Source organism: Chionomys nivalis, chromosome 15 (genome assembly GCF_950005125.1).
Source record: "Chionomys nivalis chromosome 15, mChiNiv1.1, whole genome shotgun sequence".
Lineage (NCBI taxonomy): Eukaryota > Metazoa > Chordata > Mammalia > Rodentia > Cricetidae > Chionomys > Chionomys nivalis.
In genome coordinates, this window is record NC_080100.1 from 50821231 (window position 1) to 50833366 (window position 12136).

The following is a 12136-nucleotide window of genomic DNA, read 5'->3' on the forward strand; positions in this document are numbered from 1 at the left end:
TGCCCAGTTCCAGTTCTGCCTCCGTTACAGTAGTCTCGGAAACAGTCACACCTGTTGACACTCAGCCATCACAACAAAAGCCCTGAAAGGTCGCAGGAAGAGCCTTTGAATTTGTTTGCACTTTTAGCTATTTCAGAGGGAAAGGTGGTGTCACCGCAATCCATTAAAGCCCCACACTGTAGGCAACAAGGCTAAAAGTCTGCCCTAGAAAAGCACCACCTGTGGCCACTCCGAAAGGAAGGTCCTTGGCAAACAGTAGTCTGAATGAGCTGGTTTAATCAGGCAGGAGTCAAGACCACTGAGACATAAATTAAGCAATCACCCTTGAGTAGCAGTCAAGCAGCCAAAGCCCCCATAATCCCAATTAATCCCATTTTGTGTGGTTGCCCTTGGGCCAAGGGCAGAGGGGAAGCGAATTTGCACGCTCTGGTTCCGCACCAGCTCTTACCTCTACAGGGGGTGGGTTAGCAATAAAGGAAGGCACCTGTGTAAGGGCGCTCCTGTGGAGGTGGCCTGGTGGCACTCAGAATCCTCCCCCACCCTGCTTCTGTGATCTGTCAGTGAGAACTTCCCTCAAGGGCACCCTCCACTTTCTGAGAGTCAGAGGCTTGCGATCTATTGAAGACAGATATGACGCTATTTCTTCTCCCTTTGTTTCTAAGAACTGACTCCCTATCCCCACTTCCAATGCCACGCGGGACGAACAAAACGCTCTACAAATCTTCTGGAAACTTATCTCTGTGCCATTTGTACTCCCGTCCGGTAGAAAAGTTGACACGGTTTCCAGAACTTGGAAACAGCCCTCTGGAGAGTGGTCTTGAGATTGCAAGGGCCGCTGAGCACTTTCCCTGCCCCTTGTGGGGAGGACTAAAGGAGTCCAATCCCCACCAGCTCGTACTTGTCCTGCAGACTTCAGTACCCAGGCTCACGGGTTCCCTTCTTTACAGAAGCCTATCTAGACATCTGGCAAAGCGTGTAAGACTGTGGGCCTGAGGCTGATGTGTGGGTGATTGCCATGGACTGCCTGGTGGCCGCTTGGAGCTTCTCTTCGCCCTTGCACACCAACAGGCCCTGTCTCCATGATTTCCTTGCTGCTGGGCAGTCAGGTAATGGGCCCTAGTAGAACCTGAGCCCAGGTGACAGGCGTCAAACAGTTTTCCTGGATATGCTCCTCCAGGCCCACCATTCTTCTTTCTCCCCTTTCTGGTTGACAGGAATAGAGATGCCTCTCCAATTCTGGGTCTCTTTTGGGGGTCACGTTTCAAAGGTGGCAGTGTCCGAATTAGCCTGGGTCCTGGACTGCTGGCCAGGAGCAGAGTCCTTGAGCAGAGAGAAGAGAATTTGCACAGCTGGTTCCGTGTCCACTCCTGTCTTTGCAGACATTGACTTTGTAAGGAAGGTCTGCAGGGCAACCTTGGTTGAGCAGAACAGCGTTCTCATCGCACTGGGCACTGACGTGTTTAGCTGTTTGTGTTTACTGATAGGTTTCCTTGTGTTGGTTGATGCATTTCTTCCAGCCTGACCCACCCTAACCAGTTAGGCTCAGAACACTAGCTTGCTGGAGAGATGTCCCAGAGGGTAAGAGCACTGGCTACTCTTCCAGAGGACCCAAGTTCAATTCCCAGTACCTCTAAGGCATCTCACTGTGGTGTCTGTCACTACAGTGTCGGGGTATCTAACACCCTCTCCAGTTAGGTTCATGGTGCACAAACATACATGCGGGCAAAATATCTGTACACAGAAAACAAACACAAGAGAACAAAATTCAGCTTCTTGACCCCTTGAACCTCTATATTCTCTGACTAGAGGTCAGGGAAGAGCATATAGCCAGTGTGGCTAGTGTTCCTTAGTCCAGCCCCCTGCTGTTGCCAAAACTCTGTCCTAAACTGTCTCTACCTCACTGTCCTTCCCAGTGCATAAGCCCTTTAGCTCGGCACTGGGGGTGGGAAGACACTAGGCTCTGGGGAGATCTCTCCTTTTGGAGACCCGGCCTTTGTGGCCCTTGTCCATTTGTACAGACACTTCCTCCAGATTGAAACATTTCCTCCAGGAAGGAGGAGGGTGGCTCCCGAGACTCAGAAAATAAACTTCCCAAGTCTGTGAAAAACTGAATCTCACAGCATTCCTGAAGGCCCCTCCCCAAAGCCTATGGGAGCAGTAAACAGTTCTTCTGGGAGCAGCTCAGAGCAGGGGAGCTTCTGAGTGGAGACTCCCTGGCCCGTGGAGCTGCCTGAAGAGAGTTCCCGGTTTGCAGCTTTTGAGAGTCCGCCTGTTTTTCAGAGATGTAACTGCGTTTGAACCATCCCTGCATCTGAAAGAAACCCCAACAGAAACTCATTGGTTCACCAAACCGAACTTAGCCAGCATGAGTTCTCTATGTGGGGTGAGCAATGGCTGTGCTATGTCTCCCCAGTAAGTAAGTCTCACACGGCATATGTCTGCTGGGTTACTTCTATCAGAGGCGCGGGAGTCAAGCTTGGTGAGAGTCATAGAGAACAAGACCTGACCTGGGGCCAAGAAGAAATCTGCATGCATCTCACTCCTGGAAGCCAGAAACCCCTGCAACTTTCCACTCTAAATCAAATTTAGGAGACTGAGAGCCTGCGGGCTCTTGTATTAACTGCAATGAGTTCTTGTCACTTGAAGTCTCTGTTAAATGAAGAATGTCAAGTTTAATTCCCAGAATTTCAGTTGTTTAAATAAATTTGTTAAAAAGAAATAAAATAATGTCTCCTGTTATATTTATCTTTGAAGACCCTAAGCATACATTTGTTTAGAAGACGAACCAGGAAAGAGTATTAGCGTGCTCGGCACCAATATTCTGGAGAGATTGGATTTAGGGACTCTAATTAGCATTGAGAGCTGGACAAATGGGACATTAAGCACTTTGATCAGTGTTAAGTTTAAAGCAAAACCACCTGTATTTTAAGTGGGCCCTGCTTTCTTCACTGAGAGAAAGAAAAGCGATAGGTTAGCAGCCCTCCACCTTCCTGATGCTGCGACACTCTAATGCGGTTCCTCGTGTTGTGGTTTTCTCAAACCTAAAATTGTTTCGTTGTTACCTCATAACTGTCGTTTTGCTACTGTCATGAATCGTAACGTAAACATCTTACATGCGACCCAAAGGGGTGTGACCCACAGGCTGAGAACCGCTGCTACAAGATGTGATTCCAAAGAACCAGCCTTGCAACAGTAAGGGGGAGAAAGTGCAGGTGAGAGCTTCATTTACACACAAAATGACTACTAGGGAAAAAATAGTCCTTCACTTAGGCTCGCCCATGATCACATCTGAGGTTTTCGGAGCTTTAGTTCTTGGTTAGGAGTTAGAAAGCAACAGGAGGCAGTATGCTCCCACAGATAACCGAAATCCCCCTAGACAGGTGACCCCATCCAAGCTGGATTTCTCTAGTTTTGCACGCGTGTGTGCTGTTTTATCTCGAGACTTGGTCTTGCTATGTAGGCCAAGTTGGCCTTGAACTCAAGATCCCCCGTCCTTCAGCTGCCAAGTGCTCAAATTAGATGTGTACACTGCTACTCCCAAGTCCCAGGCATCTCCAACAATCTTGGTGGAACACATGGCAGGCGATTTCTTTAAAAATTGCTGAACACATTAGACATTGGGCACTTATTCCAAATTAAAAACGATTACTTCTGCACACACAAAAAGCTGTATGATTTTTTTTCACAGCAGCTTTTATAGTAAGTAATATAAAAAATTCTAATGACAACAAAAATGTCCAATTAGGAGTGATTTATTTAAAAACAAACAAAAAACAGTGGTACAGCCATACCGTGATATTCTACTCAGTAACAAAGAGAAAACACTATTGATCCATGCAAAAATTCGGGTATCATCTTGAGTGATATAAGTTGATCACCAAAACAACTTTGACTGTATAGATTCATTTCTGGTTTCATTCATATGACTGTCTTAAAATGGCAATATTATCAAAGAAATGAAGAACACATTAGTGCTTCTCAAGGATTAGAGATGGCATCGGAGGAGGGAGGTTGGTACGTAAAAAATAAGATTGCATTTCACATGGCTCAGGTCATTCTTTTTGGGTGAATGTATGTGTATGTTTAGTATGGAAGTTTGTGTGTGAGTGTCTATGTATGTATGTGTATGTATTTGTGGTGTGCATGGGAGCGCATGTGTGTGCTATGAATGTAGAGGCCAGAAGCTGACATCAGGTGTCCTCTTTAATGGCCTTCCATATCATTAATTGAGGCAGGAGCCTGTCTTGCTGAGCCCTAGAGCTCACTGATGCAGCTTACCCAGGGGTCGCTTTCCCCAGCTTCCTGATGCTGGGATGACCACTACCCCCACCTAGCCTGGGTGCCAGAGATCCAAACTCAGGCCCCCGCATCTGCAAGCCTTTTGCTGGCTGATCCTCCTCCCACATCATAGCGCAAGTCATTTCTTCATGGCCCTTTGAATTAGGTCTAATTTTTTATTTTCATTTGTGCTAAATAATTTTTGGAAAAGAGTGACCAGAGGGCCACATTCAGAGTGATGGAAATACAACATGTGTTTCCCACATGGAGGAGGAGGTCAGATGGTCTCTTTGGAGAAGCTTTGAAAGTGACCCAGAAGCCCTAGAAGAAGGCAATCTATCAGCATTGGAAAAGAGAAAACAGAGTTTCTGCTTCTATTTATTGCCTCTCTCCTGCATTTAAGCACTGAGCCTTCTCTCCAAACCCAATCTTGTACTTTAAATGTGCATTTTGGAGTAGATTTCCTTCCTTCCTTCCTTCCTTCCTTCCTTCCTTCCTTCCTTCCTTCCTTTTGTTTTCTTTCTCTTTCTTTTTGTGTGCACATGTGTACACAAATATGTGTGCAGGTGCAAATATGCATGTGCATGTGTGCATGTATGTGTGTGTGTGTGTGTGTGTGTGTGTGTGTGTGTGTAGACAAGAGGCCAACATTGGGTGTCTTTCTCCGTTGTTTTCCACCTTATTTTGGAATAAGAACTCTCATTATGACTCGAACTCGTGCTGACTGGAGTGTCTTGCAGCAAGCTCCAGGAATCCCCAGTCTCTACGTCCTCAGCACTAGAGTTTCTTATTTAGGTTCTAAGAATCTGTACCCAGATCCTTATATTTGCACAGCCAGCATCTTACCCACTGAGTCGAACCATCTTACTGTACCTTAGCCTTGGGGTAGGTTTTGTAATGCAAATGACTTACTGGTTTCATAGGATCAATGTATCTTTTATACATTAGTAAACAGAAACGTGGAGATGGAAGTTTAAACACTTTCCTGACAAGCATGTGCCACCTGTGAACAGTGAGCCCCATAACCACCAACCCATAGGGCCTGGTCCCAGCATCTCGTTCTATGAGGTACACGGTCAACATCCAACAGTCGTGTGGTCCTGGTGTTCTTCAGCTATTATGTAGATTGTTTTTCTATGTGAGGAAAATCTGTACCTGAAGGCCAACCATCTGACAGGTGAGCAGTGGAGGGAGCCCTTGCTGCTCTTGCAGAGGACAGGAGTTTAGACCCCAGATCCCATGTTTGGTGACTCACAACTCTAAGTCCAGCTCCCAGGGATCTGAAGCCCTCTCCTGGCCTCCATGGGCACTTTCACACATACGAATAAAAACAAATCTTCCAAAAAGAAAGGAAACAGTGTCTGTGTTCTTTATCTCCGACCCCTGCCACACGGAAGAGAGGCACCTTTGTCTCTAGACTCTATTGAAAACAGCAGTTGTTTCAGCAGAGAGTTCAAGTCTTCGTCCTTCAATATTTATATCACTATTATGATAAAATTATTGATTTATTATTAATTAGTAGTAGTTAGCTATTATTAGTTGAGATAAAGGCAGCTTTAAATATCTTAAGGGCAAATGCTGTGGTTTGTTAATACAAACCTCAGGAAAGGAACATTTTCCATGAAGATAAAAAAGGAAGTGTAGTGCAAATTCTAATTGGTTTTAATTAAAAAAAAAACCCAGAGGCAGATATAGGAGTTAAAGCTGAAAGATCAGAGAAGCAGAACAGCCAGTCACTAGTTCTCGTCTCTATTGGATCCTCGGACAGAATGGGCAATCCAGTCTCTAGGAATCCTCAGACTGAATGGGTGATCCAGTCTCTAGGAATCCTCAGACTGAATGCTTTGAGCTCCTGTCTCCTACCCCCTTATACTCCTCTCTGCCCACCATATCTCCTCCTGTCTCCACCTCCCTAGTGTTGGGATTAAAGGTGTATGACTCCCAAGTACTGGGATTAAAGGTGTGAGCCATCACCACCTGGCTCTGATTCTCTTTGAGACTGGATCAATCTAGTGTAGACCAGGGCAACCTTGAACTCACAGAGATCCATCTGTCTTTGCTTCTCAAGTGTTGGGATGAAAGGTGCGTGCCACCACTGCCTGTCCTCTATGGCTAACTAGTGGTTTAGCTCCACACTATTATCTTCAGGCAAGCTATATTTGTTAGATCACAAACAAAATAGCACGACAGGGAAGCTCCAACCTTGGGTCCTGTCTGCCTTGGAATTTGGAGCCCAGGAAATGTTTGGTCTTTGGTCTTTTCTCTTCAGTCAACATGCATTCTGTGTGTTCCCACCTACCCCTTGAGTTATAACTGCTGTCACTATGGTAACTCTTTTTCGCTGTGGTAACACTGTTATGCTGTGGTGACTCTATTACACTGTAGTAACTCTGTTATGTTGTAGTAACACTGATACACCGTGGTAAGTCTGTACACTTTGGTAACTCTTTTATGCTGTGGTAACTCTGTTACGCTGTGGTAACTTTGTTAAGTTGTGGTAACTCTGTTATGATGTGGTAACTCTGTTACACCATGGCAACACTGTTACACTGTGGTAACACTGTTATGCTGTGGTAACTCTGTTATGTTGCGGTAACACTGTTATACCATGGTAACTCTGTTATGCTGTGGTAACTCTGATACACTATGGTAACTCTGTTACACTGTGGTAATACTGTTTACACTATAGTAAGAGGCTAACATTGTGTCTCTGCACCACATCTTCCTCCAGACCTGTCTCCACACTGAATTGCCCTCAGAGAATCTTCTATCACCTTGATCTCCAACCCAAATGGATGCCCTGTCTTCCTTCTCTCCTCATCTCAAGCCTGTTCCTTTTACTAGACTCCTCATAGTCTGTGACTCACATGGGCATCTTAGCTAGCAATCTAGCAGTGATCTGAGATTTTTTTTCTCATACATCACACAGTTACCTTTTATTCTTTCATCATCTCTAGATTCCTCCGAGTACTACACTTAACTATGTGAAATATGTAAATCCTACTTTCATTACCGTGGCTGTGGTATAATACCCTGGGGAAAACACCTAAGGAAGAGAAAGTTCATGTGGCTCACAATTCCAGGTTATAGTCCATCATAACAGGGAAATGAAGGCAGCAAAACCATGAAGCAGCTAGCCTAGCTAGCCACAGTCACAGTAAAGAGCAGAGAGCAGTGAATTGGTGCACTCATGATAGTGCTTAGCCCACTTTCTCTGCTTCTCTATCACCTAGATTTCCCTGCCTGGGGAATGGTGCCACCCACAGTGAACAGGCCATCCATTAGCATAATCAAGATAATCCCTCCATCAAACATGCCTACCAGTCAACCTAACCAAGATGCTCTTCCCATGGGACTTAGGTTGTGTGAAGTTAATTCAAATGTATGAACATAGATAGTGTTCTGGTTTCATTCCCAGTTGCTGTCATAAACACCCTGATAGAAGCAACGTAAGGAAGAACTGTCACAAATACCTTTCAAATACATAAGAAAGCCAGTTTTAATGGGTTCATGTGATACAATGAATAATCCAAAGATACAAAACAGAAGCATAGGGTGTTTGACCCATACATGCAGTTCAAAACCAAAATCCAAGAATGGGGGAGATGGCTCAGTGGATAAAGCACTTGCTGTGCAAATCTGTAGTCCATCTCTCCACACTCACAGAAAATCCAGACATGCATAGCAGCCCACCTGTAAGACCGGAGCTCATAAGGTGGAGCCTGGAAACCCAGGGTCAAGCTCTGAGGTCAGGGAAAGACCCTCCCTCCATAAATAATAGTGGAAGATAATTGAGAAAACATGTGATGTCAGCACTTACATGCATTCATGTGCATCCCTGCATGTTTGTTTACAAACATGTATTCATACATGTACAACATGCACACACATACATGCGTGTGTGTGTGCATGCAGAACAAAATTTCATGCACAGTAATGATATTCTCCTAAGAATGAAGAGAAAGAGGAAAATTTGTGACACAGCTTCAAAATACTGACATACTAAATCAGGTAGGAGTTGCATGTGTGGCAGTAATTCTGTCATGTCAACTGTTTCTTCAAGTAGTTTACCAATAAATTTTTTAAATAGGGGTCAGTTTGGTAAATACACTTTTTACCAAGTCTAACTACCTGAGTTCAATCCCATGGTGAAGAAGAGAACTGATGTCCCAAGTTGTGCTCTGACCTACACACACATTCAAACACACAAGCACGCGCACACACACTGTAATTTTGTTTTGTGTTGCTCTTGGTTTTTGAGACAGGGTTTTCTGTATAACAGCCCTGGCTGTCCTGGAACTCTCTTTGTAGGTCAGCCTGGTCTCATATTCAGAGAGATCTCCCTGCCTCTGTCCCCTGAGTGTTGGGATTAATTAATTAATTACACAATGTAATTTAAGTTAAAAAATTAATGAGAAAAATTTAAATTCCTTGCTCGATCCTCAATTCTTCATATTGATATCATTTTGAACTATCCCTTGGATGGGTCTTACTGTTTCTCTTCTGAATGTACATATTTTATTTTCTCATTCTTCATCAAGTAAATACTCCTTCATTGTTCATAACTTAAACTAAAAACATTTTGTCCAACCCAGGTAGATCAATTTTCAGTTCCTACCTTTATCCCAGCAGGACTGACCATGCTGTCACTGTATTTTGAATATATATTTAGTATCATATCTTAAGTATGGTATAAGAACCCAACATCACTTTGGGCCTCTAGACCATGAATCCTTTGAGGACAAAAATATATTTTATCTTAAGGCTCAGCAAGCATTTGACAAATGAAACATAACCTATGGCCATTGGTTAAATGTCTCTAGGTTTTGCAAACTAAGCAAGGTGTGTTCTGACCAAAAGTTATATAGCTTTCCCTCCAAGGCAAGTGAAAATGTAGTTATAAATTAATATGCTTAAAATCTTCTAAAACATTTATGTGGGTTAGAATAGTATCATTTGCGAGTGAGCTGGGTTGAGCATCTCAACCTTGACTCATGGAACCACCTATAAGATGTTGTATACAGGATAAGAAGTGACCTAAGTGCTGGCTGGTGGTGTTCACTGTGTTGCCACAGTGTGCTGTGAGGTGGGAGGGAAATAAATTATTTGCCTTAAGAAGTGCATCAGAGAGGTGAGCTAAGGAAGCCAGGGAGCAAGTTCTTACCCACTGATTTAACAACTAGAGCCACATTTTCTTAATCCCCGAAGACCCTACCATCAGGATCTGCCACTTTTTTATCATCACCATGACAAAAATACTTAATAGAAACCACCTTACGGATTAAGGAATTCTTTTGGCTCAGTTTCAAGAGATATCAACTCCTCAAGGCAGGGAAGGAATGGAAGCAGGAACAGCAGTGTTGGTGGGAGTGGGAAGTGATTGATCTTCCTGAGCAGGCAGAATTAAAGACTAACTGGACTCGGGCTCATCCCCTGCCACCCCACTCCCATCATCTAACCCCAAACCACACCATCATCTGGGAATCAAGTGCTCAAACCCAGGAGCCCATAGGGGACCTTTGATTCTGATGAAGGTCTCACTATCCATAACAAAAGAACAAAGGGAGGGCCTGAATCCAGTAGCAGTCCATCCTGGAATGACCTGTGACAGCCCTTGAAGGTGTCATTTGAGTTTTGTGTTTGAGGATGGTCCCCAGACAAAAACATTGTATTGAGGCATCACTTGGAGGATGGTCCCCAGGCAGAAACATTGTATCATGGCATCACTTAGAGCATAGTCCCCAGGCAGAAACATTGTATTGAGGCATCACTTGGAGGATGGTCCCCAGGCAGAAACCGAGGCATCATTTGCCTCTGTGAACAACCAAATGAGAGTTGGTGAGGAATGAAAGTGGATGTAGAACACACAGCTGTCTGGTGGCTTCTACATTTGGGGAGAAATGTGAAGTAAAGAGGAAAAAGGGCTCTTCAGTCAACCAAGAAACCTAGATGGCCGTCTTTCTATAGCAAGAATTAATGGCAGTATTTGCCAATGTTCTGGGGCTACCCAGACAGTAATCTGGCTGTTTCCTCCATTTCTCAGTTCCCTAAAATCAGGAAATGTACAAAATGACTTCACGCCAATACCCCACCCTGCAAAGCAGAATTCATCTGAGTGGTTCTGGCCAGGAGGTTGCTCGATACCGTTGTTAATGTACACTAGAAGGCATCTGATGTGAAATTTGTAATTGAAATGTTACGAGCAGTTTAGCATATGGATCCTTCACATCCACTTAATTGCCAGTTTAGTAATAATTTTATGTAATGAGGCATTATTAATAATACGTGAAATACTAAATTGACATAATGCCCTAAAAACGTAATATGACATTTGCCACCAAAAGAATATTATGATTCCAGGTGCCTTGACCGTGATTTCAAACTGTATGTGATAGGCCCTAAAGTGCCAAATTAGTCTTTAGAGGCAGCGTGGCTGTGGTGTGTTTCTAATTCATTCTCTATGTGAGTATCAGGGTGTTTGTTTGTTTTCATTTGTTTGTTTTGTTTTAACAAAAAGTACAAAATTTCACTTGTAATTGTGGCCTCCCATGAGCTCCCACTCAAAGCCCCCACCCCGGTTGCCATCTCCTCTGTGTTCTTCTGTGGCTAATGGCACCTGATGTGGCAGGAGGGGAATGTAACGCAGGATATAAGAATGAAAAGTCAGCCGGGCGGTGGTGGCGCACGCCTTTAATCCCAGCACTCAGGAGGCAGAGGCAGGCAGATCTCTGGGAGTTCGAGGCCAGCCTGGTCTACAAGAGCTAGTTCCGGGACAGGCACCAAAGCTATAGAGAGACCCTGTCTTGAAAAATCAAAAAAAGTCAAAAGGTTCATCCAAGCAAAGCATTGAGAAAATTCTAGAATCAGAGACCAAATGCTACTGACAAACACTTCAAAATTCTATCACACAAAGGCTCAGAGATTAAGAGTACTGGCTGCTTTTCCAGAGGACCCAGATTCAATTCCTAGAACTTGCATGGTCACTCAAAACCATCTCTAACTTCAGTTCTAGAGGATCCTAAGCCATCTTCTGGCCTCTACAGGCACGGCATGCTTGTGGTGCCCAGACATATATTAAGGCAAACTTACCCAAAATAGAAATAAATAAAATTTCAAAAAAGTTTTAACAACAAAAAAGTCTCCTTACGTTAGGGTGCCTCTTCTTTCTCTTTCCCTCCCCCCTCTTTTTAAAATCTCTTCCTCTCTATTTTAATATAACTCCTATAACTTTGAGTGGTATGAGAGGTCCTTCTGTTTATGTGTTGCTTTTATTGGTTAATGAATAAAGAACTGCTTTGAGCCTATGGCAGAGAAGAACAGAACTAGGTGGGAAAAGCTAGGCTGAATTCTGGGAGAAAGAAGGGCAGAGTCAGAGAGACGCCATGTAGCCCTGCTGGAGACAAATGACAAACTTTAACCGGTAAGCCACAGCCATGTGACCATATACAGATCAATAGAAATGGGTTAAATTAATATGTAAGAGTTAGCCAATAAGAAGCTAGAACTAATGGGCCAAGCAGTGATTTAATTAATACAGTTTCTGTGTGATTATTTTGGGTCTAAACTAGTCGGGTGGCCAGGAACCAACTAGTGGTCCCTTCCTCCAACGTTTAAGTGGGGTTATGGTTATGTTTTGTAAGCCCCACGGAGAGGAGCTAATGAAGACCCATACATTCATGCATTTGCAAGTTATAAAGGAAGCTAATAACTTGAATAAAATGTGATTTTCTTCCTACTTTAGCAACAATGTTACAATGAAAAAATGGAAATAATATTCCAAAAGTCCAATCTTTGTATGAGTTAAAGTCATATAAAACACAAATGCCAAAGACTGCTTAAATCGAGTTATTACTATGAA